A 24,802-nucleotide genomic window follows, 5' to 3' on the forward strand; every position below is an offset into this window, starting at 1 on the left:
GTCTCCTTCTAAATCGAGGACGTTTCTACGGAAACGACAGGATTTTCTTTTGGGATACGGCTATCTCCTTTCCGATGCACTATTCCTTCTTTACTGCATTCCTCGCGCCCTCACATTGACGAATAAACAAGAAATTGCGTCCCTATGAAAAACTATAGAGTCTATGACGTATCCTTCTAAATCGAGGACGTTTCTACGGGAACGACAGGATTTTCTTTTGGGATACGGCTATCTCCTTTCCGATTCACTATTCCTTCTTTACTGCATTCCTCGCGCCCTCTCATTGACGAATAAACACAGAAATTGCGTCCCTATGAAAAACTATGGATTCTATGACGTCTCCTTCTAAATCTTGGAACGTTTCTATGGAAACGAAAGGATCTTCTTGTGGGATACGACTATTTCCTTTCCGATGCACTATTCTTTCTTTACTGCATTCCTCGCGCCCTGACATTGACGAATAAACACAGAAATTGCGTCCCTATGAAAAACTATGGATTCTATGACGTCTCCTACTAAATCGAGGAACATTTCTATGGAAACGACAGGTTTATCATTTGCGATACGCCTATTTCCTTTCCGATTCACTATTCCTTCTTTACTGCATTCCTCGCGCCCTCTCATTGACGAATAAACACAGAAATTGCGTCCCTACTAAAAACTATGGATTCTATGACGTCTCCTTCTAAATCGAGGACGTTTCTACGGAAACGACAGGATTTTCATTTGGGTTACGACTATCTGCTTTCCGATGCACTATTCCTTCATTACTGCATTCCTCGCGCCCTCACATTGACGAATAAACACAGAAATTGCGTCGCTATGAAAAACTATGTATTCTAAGACGTCTCCTTCTAAATCGAGGAACGTTTCTACGGAAACGACAGGATTTTCTTTTGGGATACGGCTATCTCCTTTCCGATGCAATATTTCTTCTTTACTGCATTCCCCGCGCCCACATATTGACGAATAAACACAGAAATTTCGTCCCTATGAAAAACTATAGATTCTATGACGTGTCCTTCTAAATCGAGGAACGTTTCTATAGAAACTACGGGATTTTCTTTTGGGATACGACTATCACCTTTCCGATGCACTAATCCTTCTTTACTGCATTCTTCGCGCCCACACATTGACGAATTAACACAGAAATTGCGTCCCTATAAAAAACTATAGATTCTATGACGTGTCCTTCTAAATCGAGGAACGTTTCTATAGAAACTACGGGATTTTCTTTTGGGATACGACTATCACCTTTCCGATGCACTAATCCTTCTTTACTGCATTCTTCGCGCCCACACATTGACGAATTAACACAGAAATTGCGTCCCTATAAAAAACTATAGATTCTATGACGTATCCTTCTAAATCGAGGAACGTTTCTATGGAAACTACGGGATTTTCTTTTGGGATACGACTATCTCCTTTCCGATGCACTAATCCTTCTTTACTGCGTTCTTCGTGCCCACACATTGACGAATTAACACAGAAATTGCGTCCCTATGAAAATCTATGGATTCTATGACGTCTCCATTTGAATCGAGGAGCGTTTCTACGGAAACGACAGGATTTTATTTTGGGATATGACTGTCTCCTTTCCGATGCACTATTCCTTCTTTACTGCATTCCTGGCGCCCACACATTGACGAATAAACACAGAAATTGCGTCCCTATGAAAAACTATGGATTCTATGACGTCTCCTTCTAAATCGAGGAACGTTTCTATGGAAACGACAGGATTTTCTTTTGGGATTCGGCTATCGCCTTTCCGATGCACTATTCCTTCTTTACTGCATTCCTCGCGCTCTCACACTGAAGAATAAACACAGAAATTGCGTCCCTATGAAAAACTATGGATTCTATGACGTCTCCTTCTAAATCGAGGAACGTTAGTATGGAAACGACAGGATCTTCTTTTGGGATACGGCTATTTCCTTTCCGATGCACTAGTCCTTCTTTACTGCGTTAATCGCGCCCTCACATTGACGAACAAACACAGAAATTGCGTCCCTATGAAAAACTATGGATTCTATGACGTCTCCTTCTAAATCGAGGACGTTTCTACGGAAACGACAGGATTTTCTTTTGGGATACGGCTATCTCCTTTCCGATGCACTATTCCTTCTTTACTGCATTCCTCGCGCCCTCACATTGACGAATAAACACAGAAATTGCGTCCCTATGAAAAACTATAGATTCTATGACGTCTCCTTCTAAATCGAGGACGTTTCTACGGAAACGACAGGATTTTCTTTTGGGATACGGCTATCTCCTTTCCGATGCACTATTCCTTCTTTACTGCATCACTTACGCCCTCACATTGACGAATAAACACAGAAATTACGTCCCTATGAAAAACTATGGATTCTATGAAGTCTCCTTCTAAATCGAGGAACGTTTCTATGGAAACGACAGGATTTTCTTTTGGGATACGGCTATCTCCTTTCCTATTCACTATTCCTTCTTTACTGCATTCCTCGCGCCCTCTCATTGACGAGTAAACACAGAAATTGCGTCCCTATGAAAAACTATGGATTCTATGACGTCTCCTTCTAAATCTTGGAACGTTTCTATGGAAACGAAAGGATCTTCTTGTGGGATACGACTATTTCCTTTCCGATGCACTATTCTTTCTTTACTGCATTCCTCGCGCCCTGACATTGACGAATAAACACAGAAATTGCGTCCCTATGAAAAACTATGGATTCTATGACGTCTCCTACTAAATCGAGGAACATTTCTATGGAAACGACAGGTTTATCATTTGCGATACGCCTATTTCCTTTCCGATTCACTATTCCTTCTTTACTGCATTCCTCGCGCCCTCTCATTGACGAATAAACACAGAAATTGCGTCCCTACTAAAAACTATGGATTCTATGACGTCTCCTTCTAAATCGAGGACGTTTCTACGGAAACGACAGGATTTTCATTTGGGTTACGACTATCTACTTTCCGATGCACTATTCCTTCTTTACTGCATTCCTCGCGCCCTCACATTGACGAATAAACACAGAAATTGCGTCGCTATGAAAAACTATGTATTCTATGACGTCTCCTTCTAAATCGAGGAACGTTTCTACGGATACGACAGAATTTTCTTTTGGGATACGGCTATCTCCTTTCCGATGCAATATTTCTTCTTTACTGCATTCCCCGCGCCCACATATTGACGAATAAACACAGACATTTCGTCCCTATGAAAAACTATAGATTCTATGACGTGTCCTTCTAAATCGAGGAACGTTTCTATAGAAACTACGGGATTTTCTTTTGGGATACGACTATCACCTTTCCGATGCACTAATCCTTCTTTACTGCATTCTTCGCGCCCACACATTGACGAATTAACACAGAAATTGCGTCCCTATAAAAAACTATAGATTCTATGACGTGTCCTTCTAAATCGAGGAACGTTTCTATGGAAACTACGTGATTTTCTTTTGGGATACGACTATCTCCTTTCCGATGCACTAATCCTTCTTTACTGCATTCTTCGTGCCCACACATTGACGAATTAACACAGACATTGCGTCCCTATGAAAATCTATGGATTCTATGACGTCTCCATTTGAATCGAGGAACGTTTCTACGGAAACGACAGGATTTTATTTTGGGATATGACTGTCTCCTTTCCGATGCACTATTCCTTCTTTACTGCATTCCTGGCGCCCACACATTGACGAATAAACACAGAAATTGCGACCCTATGAAAAACTATGGATTCTATGACGTCTCCTTCTAAATCGAGGAACGTTTCTATGGAAACGACAGGATTTTCTTTTGGGATTCGGCTATCGCCTTTCCGATGCACTGTTCCTTCTTTACTGCATTCCTCGCGCCCTCACACTGAAGAATAAACACAGAAATTGCGTCCCTACGAAAATGTATGGATTCTATGACGTCTCCTTCTAAATCGACTAACGTTTCTATGGAAACGACAGGATTTTCTTTTGGGATACGGCTATCTCCTTTCCGATGCACTATTCCTTCTTTACTGCATCACTTACGACCTCACATTGACGAATAAACACAGAAATTACGTCCCTATGAAAAACTATGCATTCTATTAAGTCTCCTTCTAAATCGAGGAACGTTTCTATGGAAACGACAGGATTTTCTTTTGGGATACGGTTATCACCTTTCCGATTCACTATTCCTTCTTTACTGCATTCCTCGCGCCCTCTCATTGACGAATAAACACAGAAATTGCGTCCCTAAGAAAAAACCATGGATTCCATGACGTCTCCTTCTAAATCGAGGAACGTTTCTATGGAAACTTCAAGATTTTCTTTTGGGATACGACTATCTCCTTTCCGATGCACTATTCCTTTTTTACTGCATTAATCGCGCCCTCACATTGACGAATAAACACAGAAATTGCGTCCCTATTCAAAACTATTGATTCTATGACGTCTCCTTCTAAATCGAGGACGTTTCTACGGAAACGACAGGATTTTCTTTTGGGATACGGCTATCTCCTTTCCGATGCACTATTCCTTCTTTACTGCATTCCTCGCGCCCTCAGATTGACGAATAAACACAGAAATTCCGTCCCTATGAAAAACTATAGATTCTATGACGTCTCCTTCTAAATCGAGGACGTTTCTACGGAAACGACAGGATTTTCTTTTGGGATACGGCTATCTCCTTTCCGATGCACTATTCCTTCTATGCTGCATTCCTCGCGCCCTCACATTGACGAATAAACACAGAAATTGCGTCCCTATGAAAATCTATAGATTCTATGACGTCTCCTTCTAAATCGAGGAACGTTTCTATGGAAACGACGGGATTTTCTTTTGGGATACGACTATCTCCTTTCCGAAGCACTATTCCTTCTTTACTGCATTCCTCGTGCCCACACATTGACGAATAAACACAGAAATTGCGTCCCTATGAAAAACTGTGGATTCTATGACGTCTTCTTCTAAATCGAGGAACGTTTCTATGGAAACGACAAGGTCTTCTTTTGGGATACGGCTATTTCCTTTCCGATGCACTAGTCCTTCTTTACAGCGTTAATCGCGCCCTCACATTGACGAACAAACACAGAAATTGCGTCCCTATGAAAAACTATGGATTCTATGACGTCTCCTTCTAAATCGAGGCACGTTTCTATGGAAACGAAAAGATTTTCTTTTGGGATACGGCTATCTCCTTTCCGATGCACTATTCCTTCTTTACTTCATTCCTCGCGCTCTCACACTGAAGAATAAACTCAGAAATTGCGTCCCTATGAAAAACCATGTAATCTATGACGTCTCCTTCTAAATCGAGGAACGTTTCCATGGAAACGAAAAGATTTTCTTTTGGGATACGGCTATCTCCTTTCGGATGCACTATTCCTGTCTTTACTGCATTCCTCGCGCTCTCACACTGAAGAATAAACACAGAAATTGCGTCCCTATGAAATACTATGCATTCTATGACGTCTTCTTCTAAATCGAGGAACGTTTCTATGGAAACGACAGGATCTTCTTTTGGGATACGGCTATTTCCTTTCCGATGCACTAGTCCTTCTTTACTGCGTTAATCGCGCCCTCACATTGACGAACAAACACAGAAATTGCGTCCCTATGAAAAACTATGGATTCTATGACGTCTCCTTCTAAATCGAGGAACCTTTCTATGGAAACGAAAAGATTTTCTTTTGGGATACGGCTATTTCCTTTCCGATGCACTATTCGTTCTTTACTGCATTCCTCGCGCTCTCACACTGAAGAATAAACACAGAAATTGCGTCCCTATGAAAAACTATGGATTCTATGACGTCTCCTTCTAAATCGAGGAACGTTAGCATGAAAACGACATGATTTTCTTTTGGGATACGGCTATCTCCTTTCCGATGCACTATTCCTCCTTTACTGCATTCCTCGCGCCCTCACATTGACGAAAAAACAAAGGAATTGCGTCCCTACGAAAATGTATGGATTCTATGATGTCTCCTTCTAAATCGAATAACGTTTCTATGGAAACGAGAGGATTTTCTTTTGGGATACGGCTATCTCCTTTCCGATGCACTATTCATTCTTTACTGCATCACTTACGCCCTCACATTGACGAATAAACACAGAAATTACGTCCCTATGAAAAACTATGGATTCTATGAAGTCTCCTTCTAAATCGAGGAACGTTTCTATGGAAACGTCAAGATTTTCTTTTGGGCAACGACTATCTCCTTTCCGATGCACTATTCCTTTTTTACTGCTTTTCTCGCACCCTCACATTGACGAATAAACACAGAGATTGCGACCCTATGTAAAACTATGGATTCTATGACGTCTCCTTTTAAATCGAGGAACGTTTCTACGGAAACGACAGGATTTTCTTTTGGGAAACGGCTATCTCCTTTCCGATGCACTATTCCTTCTTTACTGCATTCCTCGCGCCCTCACATTGACGAATAAACACAGTAATTGCGTCCCTATGAAAAACTATAGATTCCATGACGTCTCCTTCTAAATCGAGGAACAATTCTATGGAAACGACGGGATTTTCTTATAGGATACGACTATCTCCTTTCCGAAGCACTATCCCTTCTTTACTGCATTCCTCGTGCCCACACATTGACGAATAAACACAGAAATTGCGTCCCTATGAAAAACTGTGGATTCTATGACGTCTCCTTCTAAATAGAGGAACGTTTCTATAGAAACGACAGGATTTTCTTTTGGGATACGGCTATCTCCTTCCGATGCACTATTCCTTCTTTACTGCTTTCCTGGCGCCCTCACATTGACGCATAATCACAGAAATTGCGTCCCTATGAAAAACTATGGATTCTATGACGTCTCCTTCTAATTGAGGAACGTTTCTATGGAAACGCCAGGATTTGCTTTTGGGATTCGGCTATCTCCTTTCCGATGCACTATCCCTTCTTTACTGCATTCCTCGCGCCCTCACATTGACGAATAAACACAGAAATTGTATCCCTATAAAAAACTATGGATTCTATGACGTCTCTTTCTAAATCGAGGATCGTTTCTATGGAAACGACAGGATATTCTTTTGGGATACGGCTATCTCCTTTCCGATGCACTAGTCCTTCTTTACAGCGTTAATCGCGCCCTCACATTGACGAACAAAAACAGAAATTGCGTCCCTGTGAAAAACTATGGATTCTATGATTTCTCCCTATTTATCGAGGGACGTTAGTATGGAAACGACATGATTTTTTTTTGGGATACGACTATCTCCTTTCCGATGCACTATTCCTTCTTTACTGCATTCCTGGCGCTCTCACACTGAAGAATAAACACAGAAATTGCGTCCCTATGAAAAACTATGGATTCTATGACGTCTCCTTCTAAATCGAGGAACGTTAGTATTTAAACGACATGATTTTCTTTTGGGATACGGCTATCTCCTTTCCGATGCACTAATCCTTCTTTACTGCATTCCTCGCGCCCTCACATTGACGAATAAACACAGGAATTGCGTCCCTACGAAAATGTATGGATTCTATGAAGTCTCCTTCTAAATCGAGGAACGTTTCTATGGAAACGACATGATTTTCTTTTGGGATACGGCTATCTCCTTTCCGATTCACTATTCCTTCTTTACTGCATTCCTAGCGCCCTCTCATTGACGAATAAACACAGAAATTACGTCCCTATGAAAAACTATGGATTCTATGAAGGCTCCTTTTAAATCGAGGGACGTTTCTATGGAAACGACAGGATTTTCTTTTGGGATACGGCTATCTCCTTTCCGATTCACTATTCCTTCTTTACTGCATACCTCGCGCCCTCTCATTGACGAATAAACACAGAAATTGCGTCCCTATGAAAACTATGGATTCTATGACGTCTCCTTCTAAATCGAGGAACGTTTCTATGGAAACGTCAAGATTTTCTTTTGGGATACGACTGTCTCCTTTCCGATGCACTATTCCTTTTTGACTGCATTTCTCGCACCCTCACATTGACGAATAAACACAGAGAATGCGACCCTATGAAAAACTATGGATTCTATGACGTCTCCTTCTAAATCGAGGAACGTTTCTATGGAAACGAAAAGATTTACTTTTGGGACACGGCTATCTCATTTCCGATGCACTATTCCTTCTTTACTGCATTCCTCGCGCTCTCACACTGAAGAATAAACACAGAAATTGCGTCCCTATGAAAAACTATGGATTCTATGACGTCTCCTTCTAAATCGAGGAACGTTAGTATGGAAACGACAGGATCTTCTTTTGGGATACGGCTATTTCCTTTCCGATGCACTAGTCCTTCTTTACTGCGTTAATCGCGCCCTCACATTGACGAACAAACACAGAAATTGCGTCCCTATGAAAAACTATGGATTCTATGACGTCTCCTTCTAAATCGAGGACGTTTCTACGGAAACGACAGGATTTTCTTTTGGGATACGGCTATCTCCTTTCCGATGCACTATTCCTTCTTTACTGCATTCCTCGCGCCCTCACATTGACGAATAAACAAGAAATTGCGTCCCTATGAAAAACTATAGAGTCTATGACGTATCCTTCTAAATCGAGGACGTTTCTACGGGAACGACAGGATTTTCTTTTGGGATACGGCTATCTCCTTTCCGATTCACTATTCCTTCTTTACTGCATTCCTCGCGCCCTCTCATTGACGAATAAACACAGAAATTGCGTCCCTATGAAAAACTATGGATTCTATGACGTCTCCTTCTAAATCTTGGAACGTTTCTATGGAAACGAAAGGATCTTCTTGTGGGATACGACTATTTCCTTTCCGATGCACTATTCTTTCTTTACTGCATTCCTCGCGCCCTGACATTGACGAATAAACACAGAAATTGCGTCCCTATGAAAAACTATGGATTCTATGACGTCTCCTACTAAATCGAGGAACATTTCTATGGAAACGACAGGTTTATCATTTGCGATACGCCTATTTCCTTTCCGATTCACTATTCCTTCTTTACTGCATTCCTCGCGCCCTCTCATTGACGAATAAACACAGAAATTGCGTCCCTACTAAAAACTATGGATTCTATGACGTCTCCTTCTAAATCGAGGACGTTTCTACGGAAACGACAGGATTTTCATTTGGGTTACGACTATCTGCTTTCCGATGCACTATTCCTTCTTTACTGCATTCCTCGCGCCCTCACATTGACGAATAAACACAGAAATTGCGTCGCTATGAAAAACTATGTATTCTAAGACGTCTCCTTCTAAATCGAGGAACGTTTCTACGGAAACGACAGGATTTTCTTTTGGGATACGGCTATCTCCTTTCCGATGCAATATTTCTTCTTTACTGCATTCCCCGCGCCCACATATTGACGAATAAACACAGAAATTTCGTCCCTATGAAAAACTATAGATTCTATGACGTGTCCTTCTAAATCGAGGAACGTTTCTATAGAAACTACGGGATTTTCTTTTGGGATACGACTATCACCTTTCCGATGCACTAATCCTTCTTTACTGCATTCTTCGCGCCCACACATTGACGAATTAACACAGAAATTGCGTCCCTATAAAAAACTATAGATTCTATGACGTGTCCTTCTAAATCGAGGAACGTTTCTATAGAAACTACGGGATTTTCTTTTGGGATACGACTATCACCTTTCCGATGCACTAATCCTTCTTTACTGCATTCTTCGCGCCCACACATTGACGAATTAACACAGAAATTGCGTCCCTATAAAAAACTATAGATTCTATGACGTGTCCTTCTAAATCGAGGAACGTTTCTATGGAAACTACGGGATTTTCTTTTGGGATACGACTATCTCCTTTCCGATGCACTAATCCTTCTTTACTGCGTTCTTCGTGCCCACACATTGACGAATTAACACAGAAATTGCGTCCCTATGAAAATCTATGGATTCTATGACGTCTCCATTTGAATCGAGGAGCGTTTCTACGGAAACGACAGGATTTTATTTTGGGATATGACTGTCTCCTTTCCGATGCACTATTCCTTCTTTACTGCATTCCTGGCGCCCACACATTGACGAATAAACACAGAAATTGCGTCCCTATGAAAAACTATGGATTCTATGACGTCTCCTTCTAAATCGAGGAACGTTTCTATGGAAACGACAGGATTTTCTTTTGGGATTCGGCTATCGCCTTTCCGATGCACTATTCCTTCTTTACTGCATTCCTCGCGCTCTCACACTGAAGAATAAACACAGAAATTGCGTCCCTATGAAAAACTATGGATTCTATGACGTCTCCTTCTAAATCGAGGAACGTTAGTATGGAAACGACAGGATCTTCTTTTGGGATACGGCTATTTCCTTTCCGATGCACTAGTCCTTCTTTACTGCGTTAATCGCGCCCTCACATTGACGAACAAACACAGAAATTGCGTCCCTATGAAAAACTATGGATTCTATGACGTCTCCTTCTAAATCGAGGACGTTTCTACGGAAACGACAGGATTTTCTTTTGGGATACGGCTATCTCCTTTCCGATGCACTATTCCTTCTTTACTGCATTCCTCGCGCCCTCACATTGACGAATAAACACAGAAATTGCGTCCCTATGAAAAACTATAGATTCTATGACGTCTCCTTCTAAATCGAGGACGTTTCTACGGAAACGACAGGATTTTCTTTTGGGATACGGCTATCTCCTTTCCGATGCACTATTCCTTCTTTACTGCATCACTTACGCCCTCACATTGACGAATAAACACAGAAATTACGTCCCTATGAAAAACTATGGATTCTATGAAGTCTCCTTCTAAATCGAGGAACGTTTCTATGGAAACGACAGGATTTTCTTTTGGGATACGGCTATCTCCTTTCCTATTCACTATTCCTTCTTTACTGCATTCCTCGCGCCCTCTCATTGACGAGTAAACACAGAAATTGCGTCCCTATGAAAAACTATGGATTCTATGACGTCTCCTTCTAAATCTTGGAACGTTTCTATGGAAACGAAAGGATCTTCTTGTGGGATACGACTATTTCCTTTCCGATGCACTATTCTTTCTTTACTGCATTCCTCGCGCCCTGACATTGACGAATAAACACAGAAATTGCGTCCCTATGAAAAACTATGGATTCTATGACGTCTCCTACTAAATCGAGGAACATTTCTATGGAAACGACAGGTTTATCATTTGCGATACGCCTATTTCCTTTCCGATTCACTATTCCTTCTTTACTGCATTCCTCGCGCCCTCTCATTGACGAATAAACACAGAAATTGCGTCCCTACTAAAAACTATGGATTCTATGACGTCTCCTTCTAAATCGAGGACGTTTCTACGGAAACGACAGGATTTTCATTTGGGTTACGACTATCTACTTTCCGATGCACTATTCCTTCTTTACTGCATTCCTCGCGCCCTCACATTGACGAATAAACACAGAAATTGCGTCGCTATGAAAAACTATGTATTCTATGACGTCTCCTTCTAAATCGAGGAACGTTTCTACGGATACGACAGAATTTTCTTTTGGGATACGGCTATCTCCTTTCCGATGCAATATTTCTTCTTTACTGCATTCCCCGCGCCCACATATTGACGAATAAACACAGACATTTCGTCCCTATGAAAAACTATAGATTCTATGACGTGTCCTTCTAAATCGAGGAACGTTTCTATAGAAACTACGGGATTTTCTTTTGGGATACGACTATCACCTTTCCGATGCACTAATCCTTCTTTACTGCATTCTTCGCGCCCACACATTGACGAATTAACACAGAAATTGCGTCCCTATAAAAAACTATAGATTCTATGACGTGTCCTTCTAAATCGAGGAACGTTTCTATGGAAACTACGTGATTTTCTTTTGGGATACGACTATCTCCTTTCCGATGCACTAATCCTTCTTTACTGCATTCTTCGTGCCCACACATTGACGAATTAACACAGACATTGCGTCCCTATGAAAATCTATGGATTCTATGACGTCTCCATTTGAATCGAGGAACGTTTCTACGGAAACGACAGGATTTTATTTTGGGATATGACTGTCTCCTTTCCGATGCACTATTCCTTCTTTACTGCATTCCTGGCGCCCACACATTGACGAATAAACACAGAAATTGCGACCCTATGAAAAACTATGGATTCTATGACGTCTCCTTCTAAATCGAGGAACGTTTCTATGGAAACGACAGGATTTTCTTTTGGGATTCGGCTATCGCCTTTCCGATGCACTGTTCCTTCTTTACTGCATTCCTCGCGCCCTCACACTGAAGAATAAACACAGAAATTGCGTCCCTATGAAAAAGTATGGATTCTATGATCTCTCCTTCTATATCGAGGAGCGTTTCTATGGAAACGACAGGATCTTCTTTTGGGATACGGCCATCTCCTTGCCGATGCACTATTCCTTCTTTACTGCATTCCTCGCGCCCTCACATTTACGAATAAACTTAGGAATTGCGTCCCTATGAAAATGTATGGATTCTATGACGTCTCCTTCTAAATCGAGGAACGTTTCGATGGAAACGACAGGATTTTCTTTTGGGATGCATCTATCTCCATTCCGATGCACTATTCCTTCTTTACTGCATTCCTCGCGCCATCACATTAACGAATAAACACAGAAATTGCATCCCTATGAAAAACTATGGATTCTATGGCGTCTCTTTCTAAATATTGGTACGTTTCTATGGAAACGACAGGTTTTTCTTTTGGGATACGCCTATCTCCTTTCCGATGCACTATTCCTTCTTTACTACATTTCTCGCGCCCTGACATTGACGATTAAAAACACAGAAATTGCGTCCCTATGAAAAACTATGGATTCTATGACGGATCCTACTAAATCGAGGAACATTTCTATGGAAACGAAAGGATTATCATTTGGGATACGCCTATCTCCTTTCCGATTCACTATTCCTTCTTTACTGCAATCCTCGCGCCCTCTCTTTGACGAATATACACAGAAATTGCGTCAGTATGAAAAACTATAGATTCTATGACGTCTCCTCCTAAATCGAGGAACGTTTCTATGGAAACGAAAGGATTTTCTTTTGGGATACGGCTATCTCCATTCCGATGCACTATTCATTCTTTACTGCACTCCTCGCGCCCTCACATTGACGAATAAACACAGAAATGGCGTCCCTATGAGAAACTATAGATTCTATGACGTCTCCTTCTAAATCGAGGAACGTTTCTATAGAAACGACGGGATTTTCTTTTGGGATTCGACTATCTCCTTTCCGATGCACTATTCCTTCTTTACTGTATTCCTCGCCCCCACACATTGACGAATAGACACAGAAATTGCGTCCCTATGAAAAACTATGGATTCTATGACGTCTCCTTCTAAATCGAGGAACGTTTCTATGGAAACGACATGATTTTCTACTGGGATACGGCCATCTCCTTTCCGATGCACTATTCCTTCTTTACTGCATTCCTCGGGCCCTCACATTGACGAATAAACACATTAATTGCGTCCCTATGAAAATGTATGGATTCTATGACGTCTCCTTCTAAATCGTGGAACGTTTCGATGGAAACGACAGGATTTTCTTTTGGGATGCGGCTATCTCCATTCCGATGCACTATTCCTTCGTTACTGCATTCCTCGCGCCCTCACATTGACGAATAAACACAGAAATTGCGTCCTTATGAAAAACTATGGATTCTATGGCGTCTCTTTCTAAATATTGGTACGTTTCTATGGAAACGACAGGTTTTTCTTTTGGGATACGCCTATCTCCTTTCGATGCACTATTCCTTCTTCACTGCATTCCTCGCGCCCTGACATTGACGATTAGAAACACAGATATTGCGTCCCTATGAAAAACTATGGATTCTATGACGTCTCCTACTAAATCGAGGAACATTTCTATGGAAACGACAGGATTATCTTGTGGGATACGCCTATCTCCTTTCCGATTCACTATTCTTTCTTTACTGCAGCCCTCGCGCCCTCTCATTGACGAATATACACAGAAATTGCGTCCCTATGAAAAACTATAGATTCTATGACGTCTCCTCCTAAATCGAGGAACGTTTCTATGGAAACGACAGGATTTTCTTTTGGGATACGGCTATCTCCATTCCGATGCACTATTCATTCTTTACTGCATTCCTCGCGCCCTCACATTGACGAATAAACACAGAAATTGCGTCCCTATGAAAAACTATAGATTCTATGACGTCTCCTTCTAAATCGAGGAACGTTTCTATAGAAACGACGGGATTTTCTTTTGGGATTCGACTATCTCCTTTCCGATGCACTATTCCTTCTTTACTGCATACCTCGCGCCCACACATTGACGAATAAACACAGAAATTGCGTCCCTATGAAAAACTATGGATTCTATGACGACTCCTTCTAAGTCGAGGAACGTTTCTATGAAAACGACATGATTTTCTACTGGGATACGGCCATTTCCTTGCCGATGCACTATTCCTTCTTTACTGCATTCCTCGCGCCCTCAAATTGACGAATACACTTAGGAATTGCGTCCCTATGAAAATGTATGGATTCTATGACGTATCCTTCGTAATCGAGGACCGTTTCTATGGAAACGACAGGATTTTCTTTTGGGATGCATCTATCTCCATTCCGATGCACTATTCCTTCTTTACTGCATTCCTCGCGCCCTCACATTGACGAATAAACACAGAAATTGCGTCCCTATGAAAAACTATGGATTCCATTGCGTCTCCTTCTAAATATTGGTACGTTTCTATGGAAACGACAGGTTTTTCTTTTGGGATACGCCTATCTCCTTTCCGATGCACTATTCCTTCTTTACTGCATTCCTCACGCCCTGACATTGACGATTAAAAACACAGAAATGGCGTCCCTATGAAAAACTATGGATTCTATGACGTCCCCTACTAAATCGAGGTACATTACTGTGGAAACGACAGGATTATCTTTTGGGATACGCCTATCTCCTTTCCGATTCACTATTCCTTCTTTACTGCATTCCTCGCGCCCTCTCATTGACGAATATACACAGAAATTGCGTCCCTATGAAAAACTATAGATTCTATGACATCTCCTTCTAAATCGAGGAACGTATCTATGCAAACGACAGGATTTTCTATTGGGATACGGCTATCTCCTTTCCGATGAACTATTCCTTCTTTACTGCATTCCTCGCGCCCTCACGTTGACGAAAAAACACAGAAATTGCGTCCCTATGAAAGACTATGTATTCTATGACGTCTCCTTCTAAATCTTGGAACGTCTCTATGGAAACGACATGATTTTCTTTTGGGATACGACTATCTCGTTTCCGATGCACTATTCCTTCTTTACTGCATTCCTCGCGCCATCACATTGACGAATAAACACAGAATTTGCGTCCCTATGAAAAACTATGGATCTATGATGTCTCCTTCTATATCGAGGAACGTTTCTATGGAAACGACAGGACTTTTTTTTTGGGATACGACTATCTCCTTTCCGATGCACTATTCCTTCTTTACTGCATTCCTCGCGCCCTCACATTGACGAATAAACACAGAAATTGAGTCCCTATAAAAAACTATGGATTCTATGACGTCTCCTTCTAAATCGAGGAACGTTTCTATGGAATCGACAATATGTTCTTTTGGGATACGGCTATCTCCTTTCCGATGCACTATTCCTTCTTTACTGCATTCCTCGCGCCCTCACACTGAAGAATAAACACAGAAATTGCGTCCCTATGAAAAACTATGGATTCTATGACGTCTCCTTCTAGATCGAGGAACGTTTCTGTGGAAACGACAGGATTTTCTTTTGGGATACGGCTATCTCCTTTCCGATGCACTATTCTTTCTTTACTGCATTCCTCGCGCCCTCACATTGATGATTTAAAACACAGAAATTGCGTCCCTATGCAAAACTATGGACTCTATGACGTCTCCCACTAAATCGAGGAACATTTCTATGGAAACGACAGGATTATCTTTTGGGATACGCCTACATCCCTTCCGATGCACTATTCCTTCTTTACTGCATTCCTCGCGCCCTCACATTGACGAATAAACACAGAAATTGCGTCCCTATAAAAAACTATAGATTCTATGACGTCTCCTTCTAAATCGAGGAACGTTTCTATGGAACGACGGGATTTTCTTTTGGGATACGACTGTCTCCTTTCCGATCCACTGTTTCTTCTTTACTGCATTCCTCGCGCCTACACATTGACAAATAAACACAGAAATTGCGTCCCTATGAAAAACTATGGATTCTATGACGTCTCCTTCTAAATCGAGGAACGTTTCTATGGAAACGAGAGGATTTTCTTTCGTGATACAGCTGTCTCCTTGCCGATGCACTATTCCTTCTTTACTGCATTCTTCGCGCCCACGAATTCACGAATAAACACAGAAATTGCGTCCCTAAAAAATTATTAATTTTATGACGTCTCCTTCTAAATCGAGGAACGTTTCTATGGAAACTGCCGGATTTTCTGTTGGGATACGGCTATCTCCTTTCCGATGCACTATTCCTTCTTTACTGCATTCCTCGCGCCCTCACATTGACGAATAAACACAGATATTGCGACCCTATAAAATACTATGGATTCTATGACGTCTCCTTCTAAATCGAGGAACGTTTCTATGGAAACGGCAGGATTTCCTTTTGGGATACGGCTATCTCATTTCCGATGCACTATTCCTTCTTTACTGAATTTCTCGCGCCCTCACATTGACGAATAAACACAGAAATTGCGTCCCTGTGAAAAACTTTGGATTCTATGTCGCCTCCTTCTAAATCAAGGAACGTTTCTATGGAAACGAGAGGATTTTCTTTTGGGATACGACTATCTCCTTCCCGATGCACTATTCCTTCATTACTGCAATCCTTGCGCCCTCACACTGACGAATAAACACAATAATAGCGGTCCTATGAAAAAATATGGTTTCTATGACGTCTCCTTCTTAATCGAGGAACGTTTCTATGGAAACGAGAGATTTTTCTTTTGGGATACGGTTATCTCCTTTCCGATGCACTATTCCTTCTTTACTGCATTCCTTGCGCCCTCACATTGACGAATAAACACAGAAATGCGTCCTTATGAAAAACTATGGATTCTATGAAGTCTCCTTCTAAATCGAGGAACGTTTCTATGGAAACGAGAGGATTTTCTTTTGGGCTACGACTATCTCCTTTCCGATGCACTATTCCTGCTTTATTGCATTCCTCTCGCCCTCACATTGACGAATAAACACAGAAATTGCGTTCCTATGAAAAACTATGGATTTTATGCCATCTCCTTCTAAATCGACGAACATTTCTATGGAAACGACAGGATTTTCTTTTGGGATACGGCTATCTCCTTTCCGATGCACTATTCCTTCTTTACTGCATTCCTCGCGCCCTCACATTGACGAATAAACACAGAAATTGCGTCCCTATGAAGAAATATGGTTTCTATGACGTCTCCTTCTAAATAGAGGAACGTTTCTATGGAAACGAGAGATTTTTCTTATGGGATACGGCTATCTCCTTTCCGATTCACTATTCCTTCTTTACTGCATTCCTCACGCCCTCTCATTGACGAATAAACACAGAAATTGCGTCCCTATGAAAAACTATGGATTCTATGACGTCTCCTTCTAAATCGAGGAACGTTTCTATGGGAACGACACGATTTTCTTTTAGGATACGACTATCTCCTTTCCGATACACTGGTCCTTCTTTACTGCATTCCTCGCGCCCTCACAGTGACGAATAAACACAATAATAGCGTCCCTAAGAAAAAATGTGGTTTCTATGACGTCTCCTTCTAAATAGAGGAACGTTTCTACGGAAACGGGAGATTGTTCTTTTGGGATACGTCTATCTCCTTTCCGATGCACTATTCCTTCTTTACTGCATTCCTCGCGCCCTCACATTGACGAATAAACACAGATATTGCGTCCCTATGAAAAACTATGGATTCTATGACGTCTCCTTCTAAATCGAGGAACGTTGCTATGGAAACGACAGGATTTTCAGTTGGGATACGCCTATCTCCTTTCCGATGCACTATTCCTTCTTTACTGCATTCCTCGTGCCCTCACACTGACGAATAAACACAATAATAGCGTCCCTATGAAAAAATATGGTTTCTATGATGTCTCCTTCTAAATCGAGGAACGTTTCTATGGATACGAGGGATATTTCTTTTGGGATAGTTCTATCTCCTTTCCGTTGCACTATTCCTTCTTTACTGCATTCCTCGCGCACTCACATTGACGAATAAACACAGAAATTGCGTCCCTATGAAAAACTATGGATTCTATGACGTCTCTTTCTAAATCGAGGAACGTTTCTATGGAAACGACAGGATTTTCTTTCGGGATACGTCTATCTCCTTTCCGATATACTATTCCTTCTTTACTGCATTCCTCGCGCCCTCGATTTGACGAATAAACACAGACATTGCGTCCCTATGGAAAACTATGGATTCAATGACGTCTCCTTCTAAATCGAGGAACGTTTCTATGGAAACGACAGGATTTTCTTTTTGGCTACGAATATCTCATTTCCGATGCACTATTCCTTCTTTACTGCATTCCTCGCGCTCTCACATTGACGAATAAACACAGAAATTGCGTCCCTATGAAAAACTATGGATTCTATGACAGCTCCTTCTAAATCGAAGAACGTTAATATGGAAACGAAAGGATATTTTTTTTAAGATACGGCTATCTCCTTTCCGATGCACTATTCCTTCATTACTGCATTCCTCGCGCCCACACATTGACGAATAAACACAGAAATTGCGTCCCTATGAAAAACTATGGATTCTATGACATCTCCTTCTAAATCGAAGAACGTTTCTAGGGAAACGACAGGATTTTCTTTTGGGATACGACTATCTCCTTTCCGATGCACTATTCCCTCTTTACTGCATTCCTCGCGCCCTCACACTGACGAATAAACACATTAATAGCGTCCCTATGAAGAAATATGGTTTCTATGACGTCTCCTTCTAAATAGAGGAACGTTTCTATGGAAACGAGAGATTTTTCTTATGGGATACGGCTATTTCCTTTCCGATGCACTATTCCTTCTTTACTGCATTCCTCGCGCCCTCACATTGACGAATAAACACAGAAATTGCGTCCCTATGAATAACTATGGATTCAATGACGTCTCCTTCTTAATCGAGGAACGTTTCTATGGGAACGACACGATTTTCTTTTGGGATACGACTATCTCCTTTCCGATGCACTGGTCCTTCTATACTGCATTCCTCGCGCCCTCACACTGACGAATAAACACAATAATAGCGTCCCTAAGAAAAAATGTGGTTTCTATGACGTCTCCTTCTAAATAGAGGAACGTTACTACGGAAACGAGAGATTTTTCTTTTCGGATACGTCTATCTCCTTTCCGATGCACTATTCCTTCTTTACTGCATTCCTCGCGCCCTCACATTGACGAATAAACACAGATATTGCGTCCCTATGAAAAACTATGGATTCTATGACGTCTCCTTCTAAATCGAGGAACGTTTCTATGGAAACGACAGGATTTTCAGTTGGGATACGCCTATCTCCTTTCCGATGCACTATTCCTTCTTTACTGCATTCCTCGCGCCCTCACACTGACGAATAAACACAATAATAGCGTCCCTATGAAAAAATATGGTTTCTATGACGTCTCCTTCTAAATCGAGGAACGTTTCTATGGATACGAGGGATTTTTCTTTTGGGATACGTCTATCTCCTTTCCGTTGCACTATTCCTTCTTTACTGCATTCCTCGCGCACTCACATTGACGAATAAACACAGAAATTGCGTCCCTATGAAAAACTATGGATTCTATGACGTCTCTTTCTAAATCGAGGAACGTTTCTATGGAAACGACAGGATTTTCTTTCGGGATACGTCTATCTCCTTTCCGATATACTATTCCTTCTTTACTGCATTCCTCGCGCCCTCGATTTGACGAATAAACACAGACATTGCGTCCCTATGGAAAACTATGGATTCTATGACGTCTCCTTCTAAATCGAGGAACGTTTCTATGGAAACGACAGGATTTTCTTTTTGGCTACGAATATCTCATTTCCGATGCACTATTCCTTCTTTACTGCATTCCTCGCGCACTCACATTGACGGATAAACACAGAAATTGCGTCCCTATGAAAAACTATGGATTCTATGACATCTCCTTCTAAATCGAAGAACGTTTCTATTGAAACGACAGGATATTTTTTTTAAGATACGACTATCTCCTTTCCGATGCACTATTCCTTCTTTACTGCATTCTTCGCGCCCTCGAATTCACGAATAAACACAGAAATTGCGTCCGTATGAAAAACTATTAATTCTATGACGTCTCCTTCTAAATCGAGGATCGTATCTATGGAAACGACAGGATTTTCTTTTGGGATACGACTATCTCCTTTCCGATGCACTGGTCCTTCTTTACTGCATTCCTCGCGCCCTCACAATGACGAATAAACACAATAATAGCGTCCCTATGAAAAAATACGGTTTCTAGACGTCTCCTTCTAAATAGAGGAACGTTTCTATGGAAACGAGAGATTTTTCTTTTGGGATACGTCTATCTCCTTTCCGATGCACTATTCCTTCTTTACTGCATTCCTCGCGCCCTCACATTAACGAATAAACACAGAAATTGCGTCCCTATGAAAAACTATGGATTCTATGACGTCTCCTTCTAAATCGAGGAACGTTTCTAATGAAACGACAGGATTTTCTTTTGGGATACGCCTATCTCCTTTCCGATGCACTATTCCTTCTTTACTGCATTCCTCGCGCCCTCACCCTGACGAATAAACACATTAATAGCGTCCCTATGAAAAAATATGGTTTCTATGACGTCTCCTTCTAAATCGAGGAACGTTGCTATATAATCGAGAGATTTTTCTTTTGGGATACGGCTATCTCATTTCCGATGCACTATTCCATCTTTACTGCATTCCTCGCGCCCTCACATTGACGAATAAACACAGAAATTGCGTCCCTATGAAAAACTATGGATTCTATGACGTCTCCTTCTGAATCGAAGAACATTTCTATGGAAACGACAGGATTTTCTTTTGGGATACGGCTACCTCCATTCCGATGCACTATTCCTTCTTTACTGCATTCCTCGCGCCCTCACACTGACGAATAAACACAATAATAGCGTCCCTATGAACAAATATGGTTTCTATGACGTCTCCTTCTAAATCGGGGAACGGTTCTATGGATACGAGGGATTTTTCTTTTGGGATACGTCTATCTCCTTTCCGTTGCACTATTCCTTCTTTACTGCATTCCTCGCGCACTCACATTGACGAATTAACACAGAAATTGCGTCCCTATGAAAAACTATGGATTCTATGACGTCTCATTCAAAATCGAGGAACGTTTCTATGGAAACGACAGGATTTTCTTTCGGGATACGGCTATCTCCTTTCCTATATACTATTCCTTCTTTACTGCATTCCTCGTGCCCTCGATTTGACGAATAAACACAGACATTGCGTCCCTATGGAAAACTATGGATTCTATGACGTCTCCTTCTAAATCGAGGAATGTTTCTATGGAACTGACAGGATTTTCTTTTTGGCTACAAATATCTCATTTACGATGCTCTATTCCTTCTTTACGGCATTCCTCGCGCACTCACATTGACGAATAAACACAGAAATTGCGTCCCTATGAAAAACTATGGATTCTATGACATCTCCTTCTAAATCGAAGAACGTTTCTAGGGAAACGACAGGATTTTCTTTTGGGATACGACTATCTCCTTTCCGATGCACTACTCCCTCTTTACTGCATTCCTCGCGCCCTCACACTGACGAATAAACACATTAGTAGCGTCCCTATGAAAAAATATGGTTTCTATGACGTCTCCTTCTAAATAGAGGAACGTTTCTATGGAAACGAGAGATTTTTCTTTTGGGATACGGCTATCTCCTTTCCGATGCACTATTCCTTCTTTACTGCATTCCTCGCGCCCTCACATTGACGAATAAACACAGAAATTGCGTCCCTATGAGAAACTATGGATTCTATGACGTCTCCTTCTAAATCGAGGAACGTTTCTATGGAAACGACAGGATTTTCATTTGGGATACGCCTATCTCCTTTCCGATGCACTATTCCTTCTTTACTGCATTCCTCGCGCCCTCACACTGACGAATAAACACAATAATAGCGTCCCTATGAAAAATTATGGTTTCTATGACGTCTCCTTCTAAATCGAGGAACGTTTCTATGGATACGAGGGATTTTTCTTTTGGGATACGTCTATCTCCTTTCCGTTGCACTATTCCTTCTTTACTGGGGATACGACTATCTCCTTTCCGATGCACTGGTCCTTCTTTACTGCATTCCTCGCGCCCTCACAATGACGAATAAACACAATAATAGCGTCCCCATGAAAAAATACGGTTTCTAGACGTCTCCTTCTAAATAGAGGAACGTTTCTATGGAAACGAGAGATTTTTCTTTTGGGATACGTCTATCTCCTTTCCGATGCACTATTCCTTCTTTACTGCATTCCTCGCGCCCTCACATTGACGAATAAACACAGAAATTGCGTCCCTATGAAAAACTATTAATTCTATGACATCTCCTTCTAAATCGAGGAACGTGTCTATGGAAACGACAGGATTTTCGTTTGGGATACGGCTATCTCCTTTCCGATGCACTATTCCTTCTTTACTGCATTCCACGCGCCCTCGAGTTGACGAATAAACACAGACATTGCGTCCCTATGAAAAACTTTGGATTCTATGACGTCTCCTTCTAAATCGAGGAACGTTTCTATGGAAACGACAGGATTTTATTTTTGGCTACGAATATCTCCTTTCCGATGCACTATTCCTTCTTTACTGCATTCCTCGCTCTCTCACATTGACGAATAAACACAGAAATTGCGTCCGTATGAAAAACTATTAATTCTATGACGTCTCCTTCTAAATCGAGGATCGTTTCTATGGAAACGACAGGATTTTCTTTTGGGATACGACTATCTCCTTTCCGATGCACTGGTCCTTCTTTACTGCATTCCTCGCGCCCTCAATATGACGAATAAACACAATAATAGTGTCCCTATGAAAAAATACGGTTTCTAGACGTCTCCTTCTAAATAGAGGAACGTTTCTATGGAAACGAGAGATTTTTCTTTTGGGATACGTCTATCTCCTTTCCGATGCACTATTCCTTCTTTACTGCATTCCTCGCGCCCTCACATTGACGAATAAACACACAAATTGCGTCCCTATGAAAAACTATTAATTCTATGACATCTCCTTCTAAATCGTGGAACGTTTCTATGGAAACGACAGGATTTTCTTTTGGGATACGGCTATCTCCTTTCCGATGCACTACTCCTTCTTTACTGCATTCCACGCGCCCTCGAGTTGCCAAATAAACACAGACATTGCGTCCCTATGAAAAACTTTGGATTCTATGACGTCTCGTTCTAAATCGAGGAACGTTTCTATGGAGACGACAGGATTTTCTCTTTGGCTACGAATATCTCCTTTCCGATGCACTATTCCTTCATTACTGCTTTCCTCGCGCCCTCACATTGACGAATAAACACAGATATTGCGTCCCTATGAAAAACTATGGATTCTATGACGTCTCCTTCTAAATCGAGGAACGTTTCTATGGAAACGGCAGGATTTTCATTTGGGATACGCCTATCTCCTTTCCGATGCACTATTCCTTCTTTACTGCATTCCTCGCGCCCTCACACTGACGAATAAACACAATAATAGCGTCCCTATGAAAAAATATGGTTTCTATGACGTCTCCTTCTAAATCGTGGAACGTTTCTATGGAAACGACAGGAATTTCTTTTTGGCTACGAATATCTCATTTCCGATGCACTATTCCTTCTTTACTGCATTCCTCGCGCACTCACATTGACGAATAAACACAGAAATTGGGTCCCTATGAAAAACTATGGATTCTATGACGCCTCTTTCTAAATCGAGGAACGTTTCTATGGAAACGACAGGATTTTCTTTCGGGATACGGCTATCTCCTTTCCGATATACTATTCCTTCTTTACTGCATTCCTGGCGCCCTCGATTTGACGAATAAACACAGACATTGCGTCCCTATGGATAACTATGGATTCTATGACGTCTCCTTCTAAATCGAGGAACGTTTCTATGGAAACGACAGGATTTTCTTTTTGGCTACGAATATCTCATTTCCGATGCACTATTCCTTCTTTACTGCATTCCTCGCGCACTCACAATGACGAATAAACACAATAATAGCGTCCCTATGAAAAAATACGGTTTCTAGACGTCTCCTTCTAAATAGAGGGACGTTTCTATGGAAACGAGAGATTTTTCTTTGGGATACGTCTATCTCCTTTCCGATGCACTATTCCTTCTTTACTGCATTCCTCGCGCCCTCACACTGACGAATAAACACATTAATAGCGTCCCTATGAAAAAATATGGTTTCTATGACGTCTCCATCTAAATAGAGGAACGTTTCTATGGAAACGAGAGATTTTTCTTTTGGGATACGGCTATCTCCTTTCCGATGCACTATTCCTTCTTTACTGCATTCCTCGGGCCCTCACATTGACGAATAAACACAGAAATTGCGTCCCTATGAAAAACTATGGATTCTATGACGTCTACTTCTAAATCGCGGAACGTTTCTATGGATACGAGAGATTTTCTTTTGGGATACGGCTATCTCATTTCCGATGCACTATTCCATCTTAACTGCATTCCTCGCGCCCTCACATTGACGAATAAACACCGAAATTGCGTCCCAATGAAAAACTATGGATTCTATGGCGTCTCCTTCTAAATCGAGGAACGTTTCTATGGAAACGAAAGGATTTTCTTTTGGGATACGGCTATCTCCTTTCCGACGCACTATTCCCTTTTCACTGCATTCCTCGCGCCCTCACATTGACGAAT

Source organism: Schistocerca cancellata, unplaced genomic scaffold (assembly GCF_023864275.1).
Source record: "Schistocerca cancellata isolate TAMUIC-IGC-003103 unplaced genomic scaffold, iqSchCanc2.1 HiC_scaffold_718, whole genome shotgun sequence".
In the NCBI taxonomy this organism is placed as follows: domain Eukaryota; kingdom Metazoa; phylum Arthropoda; class Insecta; order Orthoptera; family Acrididae; genus Schistocerca; species Schistocerca cancellata.